Source organism: Mastomys coucha, unplaced genomic scaffold (assembly GCF_008632895.1).
Source record: "Mastomys coucha isolate ucsf_1 unplaced genomic scaffold, UCSF_Mcou_1 pScaffold15, whole genome shotgun sequence".
In the NCBI taxonomy this organism is placed as follows: domain Eukaryota; kingdom Metazoa; phylum Chordata; class Mammalia; order Rodentia; family Muridae; genus Mastomys; species Mastomys coucha.
Genome location: NW_022196897.1, coordinates 10,164,622 through 10,173,114, shown reverse-complemented (window position 1 = coordinate 10,173,114; position 8,493 = coordinate 10,164,622). Strand labels below are relative to the sequence as shown.

The 8,493-nt window shown below is 41.3% G+C and overlaps 1 protein-coding gene across 1 annotated transcript in view; it reads right to left on the bottom strand.

Annotated features, from left to right (window-relative positions):
- The window catches only part of Gad2 (glutamate decarboxylase 2), a 72,716-nt gene that overhangs the window by 46,573 nt on the left and 17,650 nt on the right, over positions 1 to 8,493 (bottom strand). The window lies entirely within an intron of this gene.

Below are 8,493 nucleotides of genomic sequence, written 5' to 3'. Positions count from 1 at the left end.
GCTATCCACATACTCAAGGAGTGGAACCATTCACTGGAGCATGGTCATCTTGCCAGAGTACCATCCCCTTAAAGAACAGTCTCCCTTGCTTCCACAGAAGCCATCATTCTCAGTAAGTCCTCTCTGAGTCCCTCCACAGTCTATTATAGAACATAGGCTGGCTTTATCTTGTGTGGTCCTGTAGGGGCAACTACAGCTTCTGTGAGTTTGTGAATACAGTTGTCATGTACAGAGGACACTATTTCCATCTAGTCTTCCCTGACTTCTGGCTCTTATGTTCTTCCCATCCCCACTCCCTTCCATGTTAGGCTCCAAGCCTTGTGGGAGGGGTGGGATAGATGAACACTTCACAGGGTATTTTGACTAGTTCTGAGGTTTTGTGTTAACCACTATTTCCTGAATAAAGAAAGTTCTCTGATAGGGCCTGAGAACTACAGTACTCCTTGGGTATAGAGATAGGAATTTGGAGGGAAGTATGCTGCTGTGCCAACTTAGGAAAATAACAAATAGTAGTAGGTTTACCTATGGGGCCAATGACCTCCCCAGCCCTGGGTTCTTCGTCAGCTGCCAGGCATGTATTTCCTGCTGTAGAACATGCTTTAAATCTAACTGGAAACCAGCCATTTACCTCTGTAACATTCATGTCACTATTGCGCTCATGAATATATCTTGCCAGATTGGTTGTTATTATAGTTTGAAGGGGTCACAGCTATGTAATCATGCATGCTTTTTTAAAATGTTGTGGTGTAACACTTAACTGTGTAACTTAAGTAGCATGTTAACCATCTCTGCAAAATAACCATTTCTGTGTTCTTAACTGTTTTCAGATGTTATAAAACAATTACTACCATCTGTTTCCCAGAGCTCTTTTACTGTGTAAAACCGAAATTCTTCAGTAAACAGTAACTCCCTATTGTCTCTTTTCTCACCCCTGACAATCTCTGCCTGTTCTCTGTTTCTATCAATTGCACTATTTTAGGCAGAGCACTCACTATACTTGGTTTGTGTACTCTTCCTGCTATGGACAGTCAGGCTGCTCCTGCCTTTGGCCACTGTGGATAGTTTTGCTAGAAGCACATGTATACAGATACTTCTTTAAGATGCTGTTTTCAATTGCTAAAGGCACATACCTACAGGCAGAATTACTGGACCATATGGTTAATATAATTTTAAACTTCTGAGACATTGCCATACTACACTCTACAGCTACTGTGCTAATTTTACACACCTACCAATAGCACACAAAGGTTACCCTTTCTTCACATCCTCATCAATGTTTACAATTTCTGCTTGTTTTGGAGACAGGATCTTCCCATGTTGCCCAGGCTGTACTTGGTTTCACGTGGTTCTATTGCCTTAGCCTCTTGAAGTTGGCTTGTGTTTTTCTGGCTCTTGAGGACAGTCTTCTAGTAGACATGATGGTAACACTTCATGCTTTTGATGTGTGCTCTCAACGGAGCGACCTAGACTCTCTTCTTGGTGCTCTGTACATTTTCTCCTATGAAATGTCTATTCAAGTACTTTGGTTATTTTTGAATGGAGTTGTTTTAGTTATTGTTGTTATTTTTGTTGAATTCACATGAAGTTTCTTGAGAAACTATAAAAACATATTGAGAATTGTAACTGGATGCGAGGTCCCAGCACAAAGTAACTCTGAACCAATATCCGACCCCCCCCATGTGTGTGTGTGTGTGTGTGTGTGTGAGAGAGAGAGAGAGAGAGAGAGAGAGAGAGAGAGAGAGAGAGAGAGAGAGAGAGTATATAAGGGCATGTGCATACTTTAGCATGCATGTGGAGGTCAGAGAACAACTGTGGGTATTGGTCCTCACCTTCTACCTATAAGCCAGGCTAACCCTGGTCGCCTAGCCTTGGATACTTCTCTCATGTTTACATTTTCCGTCTCTCAGGAGGGACATACTGAGATTACAGACATTGTGAGCATATGCTTTGTATGTGAGTTCTGGAGTTCAGAACTCAGTATGTTTTACCCACTGAGCCAATGCCCCAGCTCTAAACCAGCTTTTCACACTCAGAAACTGCCTCCAATAATGATATACTGCAACACTTTCAAACTTACAATTTGCTCTTCAAAGGTTGCCTTCCTTTCTCCTTCCTTCCTACCTTCCTTCTTTCCTTCTTCCTTCCTTCCTTTCTTCCTTCCTTCCTTTCTTCCTTTCTTCCTTCCTTCCTTTCTTCCTTCCTCCTGCCTCCCTCCCTTCCTTCCTGCCGGCCTGCCTTCCTTACTTTCCTTTCCTTTCCTTCCTTCCTTCCTTTCTTCTTTCCTCCTTCCCTCCCTCCCTCCCTCCCTTCCTTCCTTCCTTCCTTCCTTTCTTCCTTCCTCCTGCCTGTCTGCCTTCCTTTCTTCTGAATTTTTTTTATCAACATATAACCTAATGAGTTTCACTGTGACATTCTCATGTGTATTTTGTTTACTTTGATCCATCTCTTCTAGTTCTTTCTCCTTCTTCTGTTCCCTCTGGCTGTTTCCCTTCCTCCTCCAATGATCTTCTGCTTTCACACCACATGTATTCTATTACCCCCAACACACACACACACACACACACACACACACACACACACACCCAACACACACACATACTCACACACCCACACACACACGCACACACACATGCACACCCCCCCACACACACACCCAACACACACACACACACGCACACACACCTTAAGATCTCTTTCTCCTTTTATGCTCCCCTGTATAGTTTCAAGAAACTATAGTTAGTTTTTCACAAATTTAGTGGCATTGTATGCATCAAATAGGAAGGGAAGTTAACCCTAAGTCCAGCATTCTTCCTCTGGAGTTCTAGGAGGTGGAACATACCTGGGGCCAGGCAAGTGGGTCATACTGACACCCCACTGTACATTCTTTGTGCTTTTACTTCCAGTCTGAATTCAGGGTCTTGATGGCTGTAATCACTACGACATTTGACATTTGGAGAGCTGAGACAAAGTAACTTAAGCCCAGCTGTAATGCATCTGCCCATCAGCCTCCTACTTTAACTACAGGTCATTAAGCTGTCCAAAAGGAGAGCAGCTCCCTACATTTACATCTCCAAAGGGCTGCTGGGTAGAATTTTAAATTATGCTTCTAAAGAGGCATGCTCTTCTCAAATGCGCAGTCTCCATTCACCTAAAATGTTAAGTATGCAGTTCATGAACTTGTACATGTATATTTTTAGGGAAACTTTAATAAAGCAGAAAATCACTTTTGTAACAGCAACAAATAACATCAACCAATAAAGGGGACATACGGAAGGGCTAAGTTCTAAAACCTCAGTGTAGTTAGAAGTAACTGGAAAGGGCCATTAGCTTCATTTTACAACCACAGAATGACTAAGTAGATACCTGTCAATAAGCTACCTGGGAGCTAGGAGAAAGCACAGTGAGGCCAGGGATTTTAAAGATGTATGACACCTGTCCCTCTCCATCTTTTCAATTACAAACCAATGTTATTTGTATTTGGCAGACACTAGGAAACCCATAGTAGAAGTTCAGAGGTAAGCAGCGTTCAGTCCTTTATTGCCAGGAGGGCTCAGAGCAGAGAGACCAGCTGTCCTTGCTGAAAAGGCACAAATACCTCAAATTGTGCTCCTCAGTAAATGTGCTCTGAACCCTTGATCTGCAGACTGGCAAATTGCATCTAAGTAAGAGATCTGCTGCACCTGCCCATGAGAGGCACATTCTTGTCTAGTCTTCAGTAAGAAAGAACAGGAATCTGTAATTGAGGAGTAATTACAGAGGATAATTGATTGCTGTAAAAGTGCCACAGATTTAAGGAAACCCACATGGCTCAATTGAGAGTTTAAAGATGGGAACAAGGTCGATATAAAGCACGAGAAAAGAAAATTAGGCACCAGGCAAGATTTATATTTTCAGGAAAAGGAACAGAGGCATATACCTAAGTGGTACCTACAAATAGTAAGGCATCCAAGGGGAGGAAGGAAGTTGAGGGTCACAAAGACATTTAGTAAGAAAGAGCAGAGATCAGTTGAACAGGATGCCTTTCTATGTATGAAACAACATAAGACAATTTCTTTTAATGTTTGCATCTCATAATGGAACCATTTGTGTATAAACCAGAGGAGAATAGCATCTAAAAGACCAGCTCCTTCCTGGATGCTGAGGATTCTGGGGCGGGGGGCAGGGGGGAAGTTGTCCAGGGAGAACTTAGAGGATGCTTGTCAACAGCACAGTAACAGGTGGTTGACATGTAGGAATAGTGATCCCAATATGGGACTAGAAAGGATACATTATTCTGGGTGGCTTCAGAAGGCAAAGTTATGAACAAATTTGGAAGTTTCAAGGACTAAAATTTGTTTCTCAATAATGAAGATTAGTATAATGCTCTATTGCTCATCAATGAGAACACTCCTCTCTCCTGATTTAGAAAACATAATGAAACTTTGACAGAGGTCAGTGCTTATTTAAAACTAAGTCATATTTCTACTCATGAGTAATACATATTGAACCCATTTGATTTTTATTTTAAACTAAACCAAAATTTCAGTTTGATGGCAAGTTTCATTTCTGTATTTTTCATGTAGAAATGTTGAAAACTGCTAGAGGAAAATACTTCAGGACAAAGTTACAGGCAGCAGTTTCTGAGCCACAGTAGCACAGACAACAGGCCCCTAAAGTGACAAATGGCATTTCATGAAATTAGAAGTTTCTGCACAGCAGAAGAAACTGTCAGCAGAATGAGCTGAGTGCCAATAGGATGGAAGAAAACCTTTGTCAGCTCTACTTCAGACAAGAGATTAATATCTGGAGTATATAATGAACCACAAAAACACCTCAAACCCTCAACTGCCAAGTAACAAATGGGCCACTAATAGGACAGTAATCAAAGAATGAAAGACACATAGCAAATAAGTATTTTTTTTAAATGTTCACAACATCTCTTGCAATTAGAGAAACACGAAGTCAAACTACTTTGGGATTCTGACTCACCCCTGTTAGAATGACGACAGTCAAGAAAGCAAATGTCAACAAACACTGGCATACTTCTCACAAGGAGATTTGGGGGACAGAGGAACCATTGGACATTTCTGGTAGCAGTGCAAATTAGTATCCCCACTGTGACAATCAATATAAAGACTTCTCACAAAGCTGAGCAGAGTTGTCACACGCCCCAGGTGTACCACTCCTATATGCCTAAAGGACAATACAGAGACTCATGTACATCCATGTTCAATACAGCTCTTAATGCAGTAGCCAGGAAGCAGAGTCATGGAAGATGTCTGTCACACGATGGAGGACAGTGAAAATGTGGTAATATATGTACAATAGATTTGTATTAAGGTATAATGAAGTTATGAAAATTTCAAGAAAATGGATGGAACTGGAAAACATTATATTGAGTGAGGTTAGCCAGGTTCACAAGGACAAAACTCTCTCTCACATGCAGATCCTAGCATCTAACTGTCCAGTGCATGTGTGCAAGTGAGAGTGAATAAAGAACCTTGACTGGAAAAAGAGGTTTTAAAGGAGGACATAGCACAAGTAGAAGAGGATATGTGGGACAATGAATACCACAGGGACAGTGGGAGCAGGAAGATAATGTGTGCGAACACACACATGCACACACACAGACACACACACACATGCTTACACACACAGAGACACACATGCACACACTCATACACAAACACTTGCACACACATACACAGAGACACACACATGCACACATACACAGAGACACACACATGCACACACTCAAACACATGCACACAAATACACACACTCAGAGACACACAGACACACACATGCACACTCAGAGACACACAGATACAGATGGGTGCATACACACACACACACACACACACACACACACGGTCAATATTGAATGTTTCCTTTGACCAATGTCCACTTTATGTTTGAGATAGGTTCTCTCTCAGAACCTAGAGCTCATTGATTGGCTAGCTGGCTGCCCTGACTGGCTAGCTGGCTGCTCTGACCAATAAATCCTAACATTTTTACTCTCTCTACTTTTCCAGCACTGGGATGATGAAAGCACACAGGCATACATGGCTTTATTATGGCTCCTAATGTTTTCCTAGGGAACACTACTGACTGTGCCATCTCCCCAGCCTGTGCTCCTTCTCTTCTATTACCCTCTTTGGTGATGGGAGAACAAGCAACACTGGGACAAACCAGTTCCCAGAGTCTGGTATCTTGGCATGTTGGTTTCCTATCCTCCATGTGAATTTAGGTGAGAAGTCATAAGAGCCACAGTGATTCCTCCAAACCATGGTTATTCACATGCAAATATTTAATAATTTCCTAGTGGATCACAGCCTTTATTAGTCTTGGAGGAAACAAAGATATTTTAAACAGCCCCCAGTACTATCTAGCCATCTCTTCTACCTCCTGCATCTCTCCTGTTCTCTAGGTTGGTGGTTTGGCTCTTCTGGTCATCATTGCCCATGGTTTTTGCTTACTGTCTCATCTCCCAGGACTTCAGTGCTTACCATTCAATTGTCTTTCTGATAATTATATGTATCCATCCATCATTCCATGTAGGTCTCTATATTAGCTCCTCAATGAGACCTTCTATACTACTCAATAAAACAGCCAACTACTGCCATATGAAATTATACTGAGTGCTAATTAGTTCACTGTCTGTTTCCTAATGGGACAAAGGAACTGTAGGAGGACAGACTTTACTTATGGTTGATAAATGTTTGTTGACATTCTTGGCCATATGCTTAGAGAATAAATACAGGGAAATGTCCACTATTTATTGTTTAAGATAACACTAGTCAGAAATACTAGTGTTAAGGGGTGAGTTTGATGGCTAGCCAGATTACAGAGGACTAAATGAACAGAGTCCATTCTAAAAGCAAATCCAGAGATTTTTTTCTGCTTACCCGCTGCAGAAGGCTTAGACTGGTGTCCTTCCCAAGCAATAATGATACAGCCACCAGTGCTTCTACTTTCACCATCTGCTTGGTGAAAGAGAAGCAACCCATAGACTTCAAACAAGAAAGAGAAACAACACAGTGGTTTGGGACTCTCAGTTCCCAACCCTTCAGACTTTCCATCAAATGCCCTGCCTTCTAGCTTTGAGAACTACCAGTTAGCTTTGGTCTGACCACTTATTGACTAATGCATCGCTCAGATCTTTTTACAATAGGGATTTCCAACAATTCGATCTGGAAGTCAAATCTAAGAATGAACTAGAATCTGCCTCTGACTATTTCTCAAGCTTTAAGGGTATCACATTCCTCTATGACTCACAGTACCAACAGAATTCCTCTTGCCCTTCTGCATACATCTCTGATATACCTATTGGCTTACCAACACTGAGATGCAATAGATCTGCCTCTAGGCAAGGCTGGTGTAGATATTATATATGACATACTTATGGTCTACCTAGCCCTCAGTAGGTTCTTACAAATCATAGTCCTCCTTATTCTCACAAACTCTTACCCAGTATGATGACAACCTCAGGTCTCTCTAGCTACCTCAAGCGGAATTTCAAAATCTTCAATTAAAATTAATGGCAAACATTTTATATACATATATATGTATATATATATACATATATATATATATTTGTGTGTGTGTGTGAGAGAGAGAGAGAGAGAGAATTGTAAAGAAGTCTGAAATGATATTCATAGCAATAGAGAATTTATACTCTTCCAGCACTGTGAATTAATTCTTGCTAAACATATTTGTTTACCTATGGCCTTTGCTTACTGTTTCATCTTACAGGACTTCAGTACTTCCTATACCTCTGTTATTGAAGATTACAATACCTTTGTTATTGGAGGTGAGGAGGTATGTCTGTTTTAAAGAATGAACACTCCGCAGACCAGTTCTCATCTCTCCACTCTCTCTGGCATCCTTCTCACCTGGATGAGTTAAGCTCTTTATCCATAAGGGATGCTAAATGGGTATCTGGTTATAGCATCAATGCTGATTGTCATTTCTGGAGTACCACTAAAGGTCATGTAGTTGGGTTCTACACTTCTCATGTATTTTTTTAGTTTCCTTAATCTTTCTGACAACTATGAACATAGTTGTTTCTCTTACAGAGGAACAGGAAATGAAGTAACTCACCTAAATTAATGCCTATGAGGAGGCCAAGTAGACCTCATCACCATTTTGAGTTAATTTTACAACCCGTGGACTATATACTAACCTGAAGACAAATATGCTTATCCAGGCACTTCTAACCTGGCTTTCGACCCAATATGGGTGCCGCCTCATGAGTTTTAAGACAGATGACTTCCCTCTAGACTCTTCCCATGACAACACATGCTCCCTAAGTTCAGACATTGGGTTATTGCTACTATCTCCCTCAAGTAAGCAACACTGGAGGGAAAGGGAGTGGAGGGGAAGGGAGGAGAGAGGAGACAAGAGAAGGTAGGAAGGGAAGAAAAGGATAAAGAAGGGTGAGCAAGAGTAAGAAAGAAGAAATAAAGAATCTCATGGATTATGCCACAGTGCCTTAGTCCCTTATTAGTCATG